We start from the raw sequence: 18,093 nt of genomic DNA on the forward strand, positions 1-18,093 counted from the left end.
CATCAGCACAGATGGAGTGTCTCCAAAGCTGCTCCGTGTGCATGGGCGTGTGAGTGCACACATGTGCACCCACTGAATGGTGCCACTGATTCATATCCAGGAGTTGTTCTGTCTTATAACTCAAGCATTGCTTTATTATATCCTAGAAAACTGCTTTTAGATCATTGATTGAACTATAGACCATCCTCTTGCCCACATTAGGAATTGACATCTTCCAAGACACAGGTCCTATGTGTTTGTATATATGTATAAGTAAGAATTAAATATGTATGTCATCCCCTCACATATTTAATTTGTGCCTTCCCAATTGAATGTGCACAGTAAAGGCTAACTTCCCATAACAGGAGAACTTTTAGGAAGTAAGAAGAAGGAATTAGCCACCAGGGAGAAGACAGGATATCAAGCAGGAGTTTGGTATAAAGTCATTTATTCTAAAGCTGCTCTGGCTCAATAAATAAGTGGAATTGACATTGTTGTATCATGCCAGAGCATCTGAAATTGAAGACCAATTTTAATTTACTTTGATATAAGTGGAAAATTGTGTCACAACAGCATGGGAAATGAAGAACACTGCATCTATCTGTACTCCTGAAGTGTGTTTCAGAGCTGCTCAATTTTGAGGAAAATTATCTTTTCTGGAGACAATCGAATTATTTTCATTTTTGGAATTATTGTAGCTTCCAGAAGCACATCAGAAGGTGATTCTGTAAAAGTCTAGAGTTGACTTAAATAGCAGTAAATTTTAGCCTATTGAAATCAGGAGAAGTGAAATGTTTTTGCCTACCACCACCACCACAACCACCACCACCAGGCAAGCACTTGTACACCCAGAGAGATTTCACATCAGAGGGAATAACAAAGCTGGTTCTGTTACCGAGGCCAAACTTGTTCTGCTCACTGCACAACAGTGATAAATAAATAAATCAGGAGACAAGGTTTTGGGGCAAGGAATAGTAACTTTATTCAGAAAACTGGCAGACCAAGAAGATGGGGGACTAATATCCTGGAGAATCATCTTTCCCAAGTCAGAATTAAGGCTCCTTTTGAACTAAAAAGGGGAAGGGGTGTGGTTGGTTGTGCAAACTTCTTGCTGCCGGCATTCTTTGTTCTTGCAGCCATCCATGTGGCTCAGGCTATTGTGTCCCTGTAAGCCTGCAACAAAACAAAGGTTATTCTCTATTTTGCAACTTGCCATCTCTGCGTAAGTGCAGAAGTACTAACATCCTTAAAGGTCAGAGCCCCGAGAATAGGCTTTCCTGTAGGTTTTAGGCTAAAGGAAACGTTGTTTTACAAAAGGTTCAGAGCCAGCAAGATTAAGCCTGGAAAACAGGTCACAGGGCTTCAAACTGAAGGAAGAGATCCAATATGGCGTCAGATTTGTTCTCAATTACAGTTTTAGTTAGGGGAAATTTTGCAGCAGAAAATCCCCTCAGTTGTTTTTCTTGCTTTGCCTGAGATCTTGTTTGTTGGCTTGTGGTCTCATGGTGTCAAAACCGTATGTTAAGATGAGTACTATTAAAATCATATGGTGCAGAAAACATATCTATCTGCTTCAAAAGATGACTGAAACATTTAGCTTTGTTTATTCCCATAGAATTTGGATTGAATCTATTCTCGACTTCCTTCTTCTTCAAACCAGTTTTTTACTGGAGGGTTTAAAGCCCAAATTAAAGAATTTTGGAGAAGACTCATGTAATTTATAAGACGTTTACTTCCGAATTTAAGACTGACCCATACTTGTACTTTTAATCAAGGAACACAATAAACTTTTTTAGTCGATCATTTATGACGTTTTATACTTTGTCCATGTAATCTTTTGGAAGTTGAGAGGCTTAGACAATTGATATAACAGAACAGGTATCATTGCTCAACACTGTGAATGAAAGAATCCCAGTATAGTTTCCTGAAAGTATATTTTATTAAAAATAATAAAGAATTCTTGCTCTCTAATAAAGCAACAGACAGAAGCACATACTGAGTGTTTAAAATAAATAATACTATGGGAAAAATTATCTAAGCAACTCAAGATAGTATAGAGAAAAAGTATGAACTTGAAGGAAAATACATATTGTGCAATTAATATCTTATTTTTAAGAAGCAATTGATAAAAAATACCCAATTTTTAAATGATTTATTGAAAAAGGAGTTATATAAAGCCAACTTATTTTCATAAGTGTTGCATAAAATGGGGCTATCTAAATCTATATTATTAAAGAATAAAATATATGCAATATATCTCCAAGGTTAATTGATTTTCATAATATTATAATTTTTCAAAATATAACTTACATATACATATCCAAGCAGCTCTTGAGATAAACACTGTACCCTAGTATACAGTTATACCTATTCCACATAAAAAATGAAAAGGCAAGGATAATGCCCTTGCTTACGAACTGCCACTGGACTTCTGGATATTCCTTTAGGTTAAAGACCAAAAGCAAAGTAACTAGTCTACTTTGAAGCGGTCACTAAAGATTTTAAGATACTCAATATCTATATCCATTTACAGGAAAGACTTAAGTTTTCTGAGGTTTAAAAAAAAAGAAATCAACTGCTGAAAACGAAATTCTGTAATGTCTCATGGCCATAACTATAAAGGCTCTAAATTAATGCTCCCTTAATTTTTTTTTTCAAGCACAGGTCATGATCATCACTTTCAAATTTCATTTATGCTAGATGAACGAACGTCTCCCCACATGCTCAATTCTGAGAGTTAAGTGTGTGTGAAAGCCGTCAGTCACCTACCTTATTGGGAAAACACAGTTTCATTTAAGTGGGAAACAACACTACATACATACATATGGGGAGGAAAAAGATCCAACTGGGAATTACAGTGAAAACTGCAGGAACTTAAAATCGGCAGAGGAAACATACTGAGAATCCAGAGTAAGTGTTTTAACTGCAACCCACTTCCCTTAAGCTAGATGAACGAACGTCTTTCCACATGATCAATTCTGAGATTTAAGTGTGTGTGAAAAAAGTCAATCACGTAGCTTGTTGGGAACACAGCTTCTTTTCAGTGGGAAAATACACTACATACATATATATGAGGAAGTTCTAGCTGGAAATCTGTTTTACAGTAAAAACTGCATGAACTTCCAACAGACACTAGGAAACATACTGAAACCAGTGTAAGTGATTCTACTGAAGCTCACTTCATTTCAGCTAGATGAACGAATGTCTCTCCACATGCTATGGTCTGAGATATAAGTGTGTGTGAAAGCCGATATTCACTTAGCTCGTTAGGAACACAAATTTCTTTTCAGTTGGATTCTACACTACATAAACATATATTTATCGTTACTACCTCGAACTCGGGTTTACAGTGAAAATTGCATGAATTAAAAAACGGAATTTGGAAACAGAATGAGAAAACAGAGTAAGTGATCCTGCAGCATCCAATTGCGTTTGTGCTACATGAAAGAACATCTCTACAAATGCTCAGTTCTCAGGTATAATTGTGTGTGTCGCCGTCCATCATCTAGCTTGTTGGGAACATAATTTTTCTTTAATTTGGAAGCTACACGACAGAGATATATGTGGGGATGTGCAAGCTCCAACTCGGTTTTACACTGAAAACTGCATGAACTTCAAAACGGCACTAGGAAAAATACTGAGAAACCACAGTAAGGGATTTTACAGCAACCCATTTCCTTTGAGCTAGATGAACGAACGTCTCGCCACATGATCAGTTCTAAGAGATAAGTATGTGTGAAAGACGACATTCACATAGTTGGATGGAAAAAAAAAGTTTCTTTTCAGTTGGAAAAAACAAAATATATATATGTGCGGAGGTACAAGATCCAACAGGGTTTTAAGGTGAAAACTGCATTAATTTCAAACCAGCACTAGGAAACATACTGAGAAAGCAGAGTAAGTGTTTCTATGGCAACTACTTCCATTTCAGCTAAATTATCGAACGTCACTCCACAAGCTCAGTTTCGAAAGGTAAATTTGTGTGAAAGCCGTCCTTCACCTAGACTATAGGGAACATACAGCTCCATTTCAGTTGGAAATTACACTCCATATCTATATATGGGGTGTTTCTACCTCCAACACGGTATTACAGTGAAAAATTTAAAGTTCAAACCGGAAATAGGAAACAGACAGAGTAACCAGAGTAAGTGTTTCTCAATCAAACCGTTCCCTCTGTGCTAGATGAACGAAAGTTTCTACACATGCTCACTTGTTAGAGTTAAGTGTGTGTGAAAGCCGAACTTCACCTAGCTTGGTGGGAACACACAGATTCTTTTCAGTTGCAAATTCCAATCCATACATATATATGGGGAGGTACTAGCTAGATCTCTGTTTTACAGTGAAAACTGCAGGAAATTCAAACCGGCACTAGGAAACAGCCTGAGAAACCAGAGTATTTCCTTCTCCTGCAAACCGTTCGCATTGTGCTACATGAAAGAAAGTCTCTCAACATACTCAGTTCTGAGAGATAGTTGTGGGTGAAAGCCGTCCTTCAACTATCTTGTTGGGAACATAAAGTTTATTTCAGTAAGAAACTACATTATATACATAAATATGTTGTATTAGCTCCAACACGGGTTTACAGTGAAAACTGCAGGAACATCAAACCGGCAGTAGGAAACAGACTGAGAAAACAGAGTAAGTGTTTATCCTGAAAACAGTTCCCTTTCTACTACATGAGCGAACGTCTCTCCACATGCTCAGTTCTGAAAGATAACTGTGTGTGAAAGCCGTCCTTCATCTATCTTGTTGGGAATACAAAGTTTCTTTTCAGTTGCTAAATACACTATACACATATATATGAGGAAGTACTACCCCCAACTCAGTTTTAAAGTGAAAACTGCAGGGATTTTAAACCGGCAATATGAAACAGACTGAGATACCAGAGTAATTATTTCTTCTGTAAATGGTTCCCTTTGTGCTAGATGAACGAACGTCTCTCCACATGGTCTTTTCGTAGAGATAAGTGCATGTGAAAGCCGCCCTTCACATAACTTGTTGGCAACACAATGTTTCTTTTCATTTGAAAACTACACTACTTACACATATATGGGGAGGTAGTAGTTCCAACTCGGTTTTACAGTGAAAACTGCAGGAATTTCAAACTGACAGAATGAAAAACTTAGAAAGCAAAGTGTTTCTCCTATAACACGTTCCCTTCGTGCTAGATGAACGAAAGTCTCTCAAAATGCTCAGTTCTGTGAGATAAGTATGTGTGAAATGCGCACTTTACCTAAGTTGTTGGGAAGACAAAGGTTCTTTACAGTTAGAAATTACACTACATATATTTATATTTGTGGAGGTACTAGCTTCAACTCTGTTTTCAGTGAAAACTGCAGGAACTTGAAACAGGCACTAGGAAACTGAGAAACCAGAGAAAGTGTTTCACCTGCAAACCTTTCCCTTTGTTCTCGGTGAAAGAACATCTCTCCACATGCTCAGTTGTGAGAGATAATTGTGTGTGGAAGCCGTCCTTCACATAACTTGTTGGGAACTTAAAGTTTCCTTTCATTCTGAAACTACACTATATACATATATATGTTGAAGCACTAGCTCCAACTCGGTTTTACAGTGAATACTGTAGGAACCTCAAACCGGCACTAGGAAACTGACTGACAATCCACAGTGGGTGTTTCTTTTGCACCAGTCCTGTTTGTACTATATGAAATAAGGTCTCTCGACATGCTCATTTCTGAGAGATATTTGTGTGTGTAATCCATCCTTCACCTAGCTTATTGGGAAGACAAATATTCTTTTCAGTTGGAGAATACACTACATACATATATATGGGGATGTAATAGCTCAAACTCGGATTTACAGTGAAAACTGCAGGAACATCAAACCGGAACTAGGAAACAGACTGAGAAAGCAGAGTAAGTGTTCCTCCTGCATCCACTTCCCTTTGTGCTAGATGAACGAACGTCTCTCCAAATGCTCATTTCTGAGAGATAAGTGTATGGGAAAGCCATCCTTCACCTAGGTTGTCGGTAACACAAAGGTTCTTTTTAGTTGGAAACTACACTACATACATATATATGGGAAGTTAATAGCTCAAACTCAGATTTACAGTGAAATCTGCAGGAATTTCATTCCGGCACTACAAAACAGTCTGAGAAACCAGAGTAGTTGTTTGTCCTGCAATCCGTCTCCTTTGTTCTAGATGAAAGAACTTCTCTCCACATGCTCATTTCTCAGATAATGGTGTGTGAAAGCCGTCCTTCCCCTAGCTTGTTGGAAACACAAAATTCTTTACAGTTGCAATCTATTCTGCATACATATATATGGGGAGGTACTAGCTCCAACTCGGTTTTACATTGAAAACCGCATGAACTTCAAACAGGCACTAGGAGACAGACTGAGAAACCAGAATATTTCTTTCTTCTAGAAACCACTCCCTTTAAGCTAAATGAACGAACGTCTGTCTATATGTTTAATACTGAGTGCTAAGTGTGTGGGAAGTCTTCTATCTTCTAGCTCTTTTGGAACACATTTTCTTTTCAGTGGGTAAATGCACTGCATAAATATATATGTGGAATTACTATCTCCAACTCGGCTTTACAGAGTAAACTTCATGAATTTCTAAAGGGCATTTGGGAAAGATTCTGAGAAACCAGTGTAATTTTTTCTGCTACAATCCATTCCATTATTGCTAGATGAAACATCGTCTCACCACATGCTCTATTCTGAGACATAAATGATTTTGCAAGCCATCAAAAACCTTACTTGTTTGGAACACATTTTGTTTTCATTGGGTATCTACACTACATGCATACATGTGGGGAGGTATAGCTCCAACTCGGTTTTACAGGGAAACTGCATTAATTTCCAAGCGGCACTAGGAAACATAATGTGAGTCCAGGGTAAGTGTTTCTATTTCAACCCTTTACCTTTGTGTAGATGAACGAATGTCTCTCCACTTGCTCAATTCTGAGAGTTAAGTGTGTGGGAAACCTTCAATCACCTAGCTTGTTGAGATCACACAGTTTCGTTAGAGCCGGGAAATTCACTGCTTACATATATAATGGGAGGTACTATCTCCAATTCGGTGTTACAGTGAAAACTTCATGAACTTCAATCTGGCACGAGGAAAACATACTGAAAACCCAGTAGAAATCTTTCTAGTAGAAACCATTCCATTTAAGCTAGATGAACGAACGTCTCTCCACATTCTCATTTATGAGATTTAATTGTGAAGTCATCAATCTCCTTGCTTGTTGGAAACACACAGTTTCTTTTATTTTGGGACTACACTACTTATATATGTATATGGATGTAGTAGCTCAAACTCGGTTTTACCGTGAAAACTGCATGAACTTCAAACTGGCAGTAGAAAACATACTGAGAAACCCGAGTACGTGTTTCTACACACCCATTCCCTTTATGCTAGATTATCGAACGTCTCTTCACATTTTCAATTCTGACACTTAAATGAGTATGAATGCCGTCAATCACGTAGCTTGTTGGGAACACACAGTTTCTTTTGTGTGGAAAACTAAGCTAAATAAATATATTTTGGGAGGTACAAGCTCCAACTCGGTTTTTCAGTGAGAACTGCATGAATCTCCAACCGGCACTAGGAAAACATACTGAGAAACCAGAGCAAGTGTTTCTACTGCAACCCATTCCCTTCATGCTAGATGAATGAACGTCTCTCCACTTGCACAATTCTGAGAGTTAATTTGTGTGAAAGTCTTCAATCAGCTAGCTTGTTTGGAACACACAGTTTCTTATGAGTGGGTAAATTCACTACATTTGTGTAAATGCGAAGGTACTAGTTCCAAATGGGATTTACAATGAAAACTGCATGAAATTCAAACCAGCACTAGGAAGCTTACTGAGAATCAAGTGTAGGTGTTTCTACTGCAAACCATTCCCTTTATTATAGACAAACGAATGTCTCTCCACATTCTCAATATTCAGAACTGAATGAGTGTTGAAGCCATACTTCACCTACCTTGTGGGAAACCCAGAGTTTCAGTCCAGTGGAAACTACGCTTCTTTCATATATATGGGGACTTTCTAGCACGGACTCGGTTTTACACTGCAAACAGCTTTTATTTGAAACCGGCTTTGAGAAACATGCTGACAAGTCAGAAAATGTGTTTCTGTATACCATTTAACCTTCAATGCTGGATGAAAAAATGCCTCTCCACAGGCTTACTTCTGACATCTGAATTTGTTTTGGAGACGTCCTTCAACTATCTTGTTGGAAAACCAGAGTTTCTGGTATAGGGGAACTACGCTACTTACATATCTAAGGGGAGGCACTCGCTCCAACGTGGTTTTCCACACTAAATCGCTTTTAAATTGAAAACGGCATTAGGAAACTTGCTGAAATTTTAGAGAATGTGTGTCTATAATACCTCTGCGTTTTATGCTGCATGAAGGAACTCCTCTCAACATGCTCAATTTTCATAACTGTATGAGTGTGGAAGCCGTATTTCACCCAGCTTGTTGGAAACCCAGATTTCCAGTCCAAGGTAAACTACGCTCCTTCCATATATATCGGGACGTACTAGTACGAACTCGATTTTACAGTGCAAACCGCCTTTACTTGAAACCGGCTATGAGAAACATGCATAGAAATCAGAGTATTTCTTTCTGTATGTCCCTTAACCTTCAATGCTGGATGAAGGAACGCCACTCCACAAGCTCACTTCGGATATCTGAATGTGTCTTGGAGCCATTCTTCAACTAACTTGTTGGAAACGCAGAGTTTGTGGTATAGAGGAATTAAGCTGCTTACATATCTAAGGGGAGGCACTTGCTCCAACTTGGTTTTCCACAGCAAACCGGTTTTACATTGAAAACGGCGGTAGGAAACCTGCTGAGATATCAGAGAGTGTGTGTGAAGAATACCTCTGCATTTTATGCTGCATGAAAGAACGTCTCTCCACATGCTCAATTTTCAGAGCTGTATGATTTTGGAAGCCGTACTTCACCTAGGTTGTTGGAAATCCTGAGTTACAGTTAAGGTAAACTAAGCTGCTTTCATATATATAGGGACGAACAAGCACGAACTCGGTTTTACACAGCAAACGGCTTTTAGTTGAAACCGGCCTTGAGAAGCATGCTGAGAAATCAGAGTAAATGTTTATGTATGTCACGTAACCTTTAATGCTGGATAAAAGAACGCCTCTTCACAAGATCACTTCTGACATCTGTATTTGTGTTGGAGCCGTCCTTCACCTAACTAGTTGGAAACCCAAATTTCTTGTATAGGGGAACTACGCTTCTTACATATGGAAGGGTATGCACTCGCTCTAAAGCGGTTTTCCACAGCAAACCGCTTTTACATTGAAAACGGTGTTAGGAAACATGGTGAGACATCACAGATTGTGTGTGTAGACTATCTCTGCCTTTTATGCTGCATGAAGGAACGCCTCTCAACATGCTCAGTTTTCAGAAATGTATGAGTATGGAAGCCGTACTTCAACTAGCTTGTTGGAAACCCAGAGTTTCAGTCCAAGGTAAACTACGTTGCTTTCATATATATGGGGACGTACTGGCACCAACAAGGTTTTTCACTGTAAACCACTTTTATTTCAAACCGACTTTGAGAAATATGCTGAGAAATCAGAGTAATTATTTCTGTCACTTAACCTTCAATGCTGGATGAAAGAACGCCTCCCCACAAGCTCACTTTTGACATCTGAATTTCTAGTGGAGCCGTCCTTCACCTAACTTGTTGGAACCCCTGAGTTTCTTGTATAGAGGAACTATGCTACTTACATATGTAAGGGGGGGCTCTCGCTCCAACTTCGTTTTCCAGATCAAACCACTTTTACATTGAAACCGGCGTAAAAACACGGTCAGAAATCAGAGAATGTGTGTCTAGAAGTCCCTCTGCCTTTTATGCTGAAGGAACGCCTCTCCACATGCTCAATTTTCAGGAATGTAGGAGTGTGGAAGCCGCATTTCACCTAGCTTGTTGGAAACCCAGATTTTCAGTCCAATGTAAACTTCGCTGCTTTCATATATATGGGGATGTACTAGCACGAACTCAGTTTTTCAATGCAAACCGCTTTTACTTGAAACCGGGTTTAAAAACATACTGAGAAATCAGAGAACGTGTTTGTACATCTCACTCTGCCTTTTATGTTTACTGTGAAATGATGGTTTCAAAAAAATTACTTTGCTTTGGTAAACTGTTTTGAATCGTGTTCCTCTGCTTTGATATGTAAATTGGGTAGTTCCCGTATTCCAGAAACTCTGGTTTTCCAACATGTTAGGAGAAGGACGTCTCCAACACAAATTCAAATGTCAGAAGTGATCTTGTGGAGAGGCGTTCTTTCATCCAGCATTGAAGGTTAAGTGACATACAGAAATACTTATTCTGAATTCTCAGCATGTTTCCTAATGCCAGTTTCTAAGGAAGAGTGGTTTGCTGTGGAAAACCGCTTTGGAGCGAGAGCCTCTGCTTAGATATGTAAGCAGCGTAGTTCCCCTAGACCAGAAACCCTTGTTCTCGAAGAAGTAATGTGAAGAATGGCTCCAACTCACATTTAGATGTCAGAAGTGAGCATGTTGGGAGGCGTTCCTTCTTCCACCATTGAGGGTTAAGTGACATACTGAAACACTCACTCTGATTTCTTAGCATGTTTCTGAAATCCGTTTCAAGTAAAAACGTTTTGCAGTGGAAATGCGAGTTGGTGCTAGGACGTCCCCAAATATAAGAAAGCAGCGTAGTTCCCCTAGTCCTGAAACTATGGTTCCCAACAAGTTAGGTGAAAGACGGCTTCCATACATGTACAGATTTGAAAATAGAGCATGTGGAGTGGCGTTCTTTCATCCATCATAAAAGGCAGAGTGACATGTAGAAACACATTCTCTGATTTCTCAGCTTGTTTACTAACCCTGGTTTCAAAGTAAAAGTGGTTTGCTTAGGAAAACCACGTTGGAGCGAGTGCCTCCGGTTAGATATGTAAGTAGCGTAGTTCCCCTAGACCAGAAACTCTGGGTGTCCAACATGTTAGGAGAAGGACGTCTCCAACACAAATTCAAATGTCAGAAGTGATCTTGTGGAGAGGCGTTCTTTCATCCAGCATTGAAGGTTAAGTGACATACAGAAACACTTGCTTTGATTTCTCAGTATGTTTTTCAGAGCCGGTTGCAAGTAATCGCGGTTTGCAGTGTAAAACCGTTTTGGTACTATAGATATGTATGTAGCGTAGTTTCCCTATCCCAAAAACTGTGGGGTCCCAATTAGCTAGTTGAAGGATGGCTTCGAAACTCATACATATCTAAAAATAGAGCATGTGGTGTGGAGTTCTTTCATACAGCATAAAAGGTGGAGTGACATATAGAAACACTAACTCTGATTTCTCAGCATGATTCTGAAAGCCGGTTTCAAGTGAAAGCTCTTTGGAATGGAAAAGCCTCCTGGAGATTGTGCCTCCCCTTATATATGTAAGTACCGTAATCCCCCGAGGCCAGAAACTCTGGGTTCTCAAAAACCTAGGTGAAGGTAGGCTTCCACTCACATATGTTTCAAAAATGGAACAAGTGTAGAAGAATACCTTTATCTCACCTAAACAGCAAGGCTAAATCTCAAGCACTTACCATGATTTCTCTGCATGTTTACTTGAGTAGATTTAAAGCTAAAAGCATTTTTCGCTCAGAAACCTAGTTAGAGCTTATTCTTGCTGTTATATATATCGGTCGGGCAGTGCCCCAACACCACACTTCTGTGTTTCCAGTAGTGTTGGTGAAGGATGGCTTCCACACACTTTCGGTTTTCTCTCCTCCTCACTCTTCTGCTTAGACATCAATGCAGGTTGTGTATTGTGGAAGCCAAGGATTTTTTTTTCATTTAGGATCATCCTCGGAGAAAACTGAGACCTGCTTCTGCTTCTTTTCCCTGCTAGATTTCCCCTTGGTGCATTTCAAATTCTCAAGATTGAGTTCCTTTAACCAAGTAATTATTTCAAAAAAAATGAGCAGGTTTCCATAGGGCCATTACTTCTTTTATATTCTTGCTTTTTAATACCTCTCTTCCATCTCTTTATCTCTAGGTGTCTTATTTCTATGTCCTTTGGTTTGGGCTGATGGCTAATCAGCATTAGTGTAGAAATTGTTGCTTGATATTACTGATCTATATTCTTTCCATGGATATTTGATTTATCATTGGATTTTAGGGAAGATAGTTTCTTTAAAAAAATTCTGGTAAGTAACTTGTGGGGGATTCTGATTCTCTTGGCCTAGAATTATAATGCTTAATTTCTGAATAAGTGATACTTTCATAGAGCTCAAAATTCCAAAGGTTTGAGTGCCACCACTGTCCCGAAGCCTTTTATAATTTTCTTTGGGGACACCCAGAACTGAGTGTGTGTGTGTGTGTGTGTGTGTCCTTCTGGACTTAGTTTAGCCTGAAATGAGCAAAGGCAAGTACCCCCCATTTTACACAGACGACTTTCACAAATTGATACCTTTTAAAAATATATGAACTCTAATGTTGTAGAATTTTACAAGAGGCAGTGACCTTCAGGGCTGTCAGCAATGGAGGCAGAACAGTTGGAGGGACAGCAGGTGCTCGTGCTCAGTGACTGAAGTCACACAACATCCACGGCCACCTCTGGTTAATCTTATAGAGTTGGTGCTATCTGCAGGCATTCAGGGCTGTGCCCCCCTCCCCACCAAACATATATATTAGGAAAAGTGGTGAGACTCAGTATAAGAAACAATAAAGAATGAGTAAGGGAAATTGAGTTTATTGTTTTTAAAAAGAAAAATTAGCATCCATGTAGTTTAATTTCAGCTCCTAATAGATTGATGTGTTGACATTCACAAGGATGCGTAAACACCTGCAAGATCTTGTGGCGGCACCGGAGACTCTGAAGCAGCAATCACCACACACAATGTTCACTGCTGCCCTTGACAGCCTTATAGATTTACTTGATTAAGAAAAGGCCATAGATGTTAAATATCATCATTTTGAGAAACGAGTTCCTTTGAAATCTTATATACTAATGTAACTGAATTGGATAAAGGAATGCTAAATGTGTGATAAAGTATCCAAAGAGGAAATGATTACTGAAAACACCACAAATTGAAGAGGACCACAGCATAATGTGCATATATATTTTAATGATCTGGAAGATTCAGCTCAGCAGTGTATTCAAGACATCTAGATATGATGTCAAAAGGGGGTGTCTTTGGATAGCTTTTTGTGAATGTTAGAGTGAAGTCAGGGTCAGGTACACAAATTAGGTTTAAAAGCAAAAGGTGAACCAGATTTCTTTTCAAAAATCTATTGTGTCTGTTTAGAAATCATCAAATCCATGGGTCAAGGTAAGAAAAAAAAAAAAAACTAGTGACCACGTGACTGTTTCAGGAGCTGGTTGTAAAATGACAGTTGACAATTGTGTAAATTAGATATGATCTTGATGTCCAAGTGACCCAAAGAATTTTAGTCCATGTGCCAAAAATATATCAAGGAATAAATAGTGATCTATGTTTTGTCAGATCTTTTATCCCCCCTTCAAGCCTGCATTGTGATTGGGAAACTAAGAACTTCTACTGCAGGGAGGGGGATTTTCAGAAATGGAATGTCCCCCAACCGAGAAAATAAAGAAAATGTAGCCATACACTGTAGAGACACAGGGAGATCTGTTGAGCCAGATGACACTTGCTTTACTGTCAACTAGTAGGAGGTGCAGGTTTTGATGAATTGGGTACAATGTTGCTGCCTTTCTCAAGGTATTGCCCAAGGCTCTTGAGAAGCGATGAATTGGGGCCAAGGAATTAGCCTCCGATTGCCCTTTGCCATGGATGTTGTCTGTATTCTCCACTTTTAAGCTTTAGCTTAGACAAGTTGTAGCGTCTTGCCAAGTGAGCTACAGACAGGAAGTGAGTCTTGAAGCACACGGCTCTTTCCTCCTCACTGCAGCAGAGAACCTCTGCATTGGAGCTTCCTGAGATGTCATCGATGGTCATTTTTCATGTTAGGAATCAGTAAGAATGCTATGTCCATATGGATGAGGAGGGTAAGATTTCAGTCTCTAAAGTGGTAATGATGGGTTGACATTTTCACTTAAAGAGACTCACATCAACAAATGCGTGTCTGTTCTGGACCAAGAAGAAGCAAGTGTTTGAAAAAGAATAGCTTGAAAGGTCAGTGGGACATGTCAGGCATCTTCTTCATGTCTTCAAGTTCGGGTATCAAAAATTCTTTTCCTATCCTGAGTGATACTGACAATTTGCCGTGCTCTGTGCCTCATGAATACCAAAGGCTTTCCTAAATAAAAAGCTAGAAATGGTAACATTCTTGATATGTGTTAAACCAGGGGAGATGAAGGAATTAAAATTAGTCCCAAATTCTGATTTTTTTAAGGACATCAATTTATAGAAACTTTTGAAGAATTAAAGTGACAGAAAATTACAAAGCACTTTTCCTTCTGGTAAGAAAGGGTTCTGTGTTCCTTTATTGATGAGTGTAACATAGAATCAGTACTAATATTGTTTGTATTGTACTTAGTGTTTACAGAGTGATTCACAGATATTCTCCTATTTCATCTGTGCAATGACCTCTTGAAGGTAAGATTTCCTAGTTATGCTTTTTAATGTCTATTTTTAGCTCTGTCTAAAAGCAGATTGATTGAGCTCCATTTGCTCAATTTAGAAGGCTGGACTGATTAATTGTGTCAGAAAATTCCAGGAGGCAGAGGAAAGGAAGAGACATGGGTTCTACACAATGGAAGCTGCTCCTGAAATGATTTGACCAGCAGTCTTATCCATTTTTCCCAAGGCTGGAAACAGAACACTACCCAAGACATGGATAACAGGGAGCCCATGTGACTCCAGCCTTGGCATGTATAGTCACTGCTGTACTCCTGTGCCTTGGAGAGGAGGATGCTTTGGGTCTCTGTTCTACAAACTCTGTTTTGCTTCATCTCCGCAGTGTCTTTTTTTATTGGCATATGCTGAAACTTGATTTACATTTCATAGCATTAAAACAAAAATCAAGATCTCTTTATCATTTATTAACTATTTGGTAAATAGTTTTTGGTGAATATTGAACTTTATTATTAGGTCTTACCATGGCAATGTACAACACCTAGTTCCCCAGATAACAGCAGTGGCTTAAACATGCTAAAATTGTATTTCCCTCTTACATAAAGAAGTCAAGCAATCGGTAGCCCAGGGCTGGTTTGCATGATGGCCCCTGGGTCAGAGAACAAGATGCCTGTTATCTTCAGCCCATCAACCTGATGGCTCAAAGTGGCTGCCTGAGGGTCAACCATCAGGTCCACATTCCAGGAGCAGAAAGGAGGGAAGAAATGTGCTTCAGTTCCCTTTTGGGATGGTTCTGTAAAGTCCCTTGTTGCTTTCCTGCTTTTATTTTGCTTTAGACAGAGGGCTGAGAGACAGCTTTCTATGAGGTAAGCTCAACTCAGGACCAGCCATCTCCCTTGAGAGGAGTGGAGGGAGTGGGCGGGAAGGAACCGATCATCCTGCACATGGTGTAAGACACCACGATGAGCCGCCGGGGGCCTCTGCAGTCCGTCCATTGCTTCGGGCTGCACTGAGCAGTTGGTAACGGTTGAGATTTTCACTTAGAGGTGCGTGTATGCTGGAACAATTGCTCAGTTCATTTAAACTAGTGGCAACCAGAGCACGTTGGTGAACACATTTGTTCTCACCTTCTAGCCAGTGACCCTCCCGCCAGGTTTCTGTCCTGCTGTTCATTTCCACGTTATTTTCCAAGACTTCCGGAGGAAATGTAAGCAGCCTGATGCTCAAATGCTTTTCTGTGTGATTACCCCCTTGTTCTTTGCAGGAACAATAATTTGCCTAGAAAAGAGTGGACGAAATTCCAACCCTCCATTTCTTTAAAGCTCTGAGATTTGGTGTTAGGAAATAGAAGAAAATTCCAGAAACACCCTTAAGAAACATTATTCTTTCAAATGTGATTTGGAACCGCAAAAGACAATATATTTTATAGAACAATTTTTAAGACAACTGAATTGGCAGTAAGTTCACATAATGAAACTTCCAACAATTCTTTATATTTCTCCTGGAAATTCCTTGGTACTTGGTGTAAATTATTAGTAATTAATATCAGCTTTCTATTCTTTCTCTTCCTGTAGTTGTAGAGTTAACATGAAAATAGCTACTTGTGTAACTGAGAAAGCCTCCTGGTCAGCCTTCTAGTTAAACAGCATGTGTGCATTTCGGTGGCAGGTGTGCTAAATAGTAGTTTTCAGGCCCTTGAGGGATGCCCATCACACCAGCAATGCGGGAGCCTATTTCTCACCCACGACCATGTGAGACCCTCCTTCCTTCCGCTGCCTTGCCCAGGCCCCAGCATTCTGGTTCTTTCTCATGACCCATTTTCATAAAGTTCAGCCCTGCACCAGCCGAGCAAGCCTTGGTTTCTCAAAGACCAGGGTCTTAGTTCTAGGCTTTCTGTTAAAGGACAGTGTATAAAATCAGGAAACTTTATATGTCTTTTGAGGCCTCAGGATCTCTGCAATTAAAACAAGAACTTGAGTTACAATACTATTCTTTTCCACTTCTGAATTTCTAGAACTCCACACAATAGCTTTTTTATTAATTAGCTAAAAATTTTTCCAGAATATATTTTTCGAAGGTTCACAAATATCTGTTAATTTATATTTAAAGATGCTATATTTAAGAAATGGAATAATTATTTACTTTTAAAAAGTAATTTAAGTCAAGAAATATTTGATACTGAATGTTTACTATGAGTTCAAGTATGTAAGCTTAATTTTTGTGGTACTGTCAATAAACCACACAATGTGAGAGTTCTGGGTTAAGTTTTATCTGGGGCAAAATGAGGACCAGAACCCAGGTGACAGCATCTCAGAGAGCTCGGAGGAACTGCTCTGAAGATGAGGGGGAGCTCAGCATAATATGAGATTTCATTGAAGTGGGACGTGCCGTGAACTATACATTAAGTCAGAGGCTGCTGCTAGTCGAGGAACAGGTGTTTCTGTTAATGATTTTAGTGCTTTTCTAGATAGGAGGAAATGCAAGAACTTGGGCTCTTAAAGTTTCCTGAAAATGTCTATCTGAAGGTTTTCTGCCCATTTTCCCAGAGCACAGAGCGCCCCATTCCTGATCTCCACACAGATCTACTTTCAGAGTGTGTTGAAGGTCAGCAGCTGCAGTGGCTCATAACTTAATCAAATCAGAGGCAGACGGCACGTGCCAATTTTTAGTTGACAATATGTATATATTGTAGGAAAAAATTTACTTTTCAACCCTACCCCTGTTTTACTTTTAGTTAGAGATCATCTGATAACTGTTAGATGACTTAAGTCAGACGAGGGGTTGAAGGAGTCGTCTCTTGAGCCAGCCAGTGCTCTAATGTCAGCCTCCTTGATCACATTCAATTTTCTTTCTCTTCAAACAGCATGCATCTGATTTTATGAAGTTTGGAGCCTGTCCTGAGCACATGGGTTCTGGAAGTGGCCCTGTTCCTGTGGTCTTTGTTTATTCTGTAAATTATGGTGTGAATCTTTATGTGCCCAAGCTTCATCAAAATTTCAAACTTAAATGATTTAAATATGGGAGATGGATGCCAAGTTCTGGGAATAGATTTTCAGGATAACAGCCAGGATTGGTAAAAAGTAGGGAGAATGGATACAGCCTTTAAAAAGAAATGTTATTTTACAATTTCTGGCAGATAAATTAAAGTGTTTGTTGGGATTCTGTCAGGAATGTTTAATTGGGAGACCTACCTCCCATTTTCATGAAATAAAATAATTTTATTATTTGTTTAGTGCCTACTGCCTAACAAATAAGTATCCCCTATACATATAGTTTTATCATTTAATCTCTACAAAGATTCCCTGGAGAACACAAGTGTCACAGGTGAGGGAACCAAGATCATCCAGTGTATGTGGCTGGAAGGCAGATGGGCTGGATGTCTTACCCTCCAGGCTGAGACAGAGACACCAAGGTTTATTGACAAGCGTGTTTTTGAAGTGGTTTATTTAATACTTTGCTTCCTTGATGAAGTGGATCTCTTGAAATTGTTTATGTCTGGATTATCTTCCCCTCTCTCCTCTGCCTCAGGACTTCTCCTCATAAGTAGTATGAATTCAGCCTGAACTGATTCAGGAAAATCAGAAAATAAAAAATTAGCCC

The sequence above is a fragment of the Camelus bactrianus genome, chromosome 1 (assembly GCF_048773025.1).
Source record: "Camelus bactrianus isolate YW-2024 breed Bactrian camel chromosome 1, ASM4877302v1, whole genome shotgun sequence".
In the NCBI taxonomy this organism is placed as follows: domain Eukaryota; kingdom Metazoa; phylum Chordata; class Mammalia; order Artiodactyla; family Camelidae; genus Camelus; species Camelus bactrianus.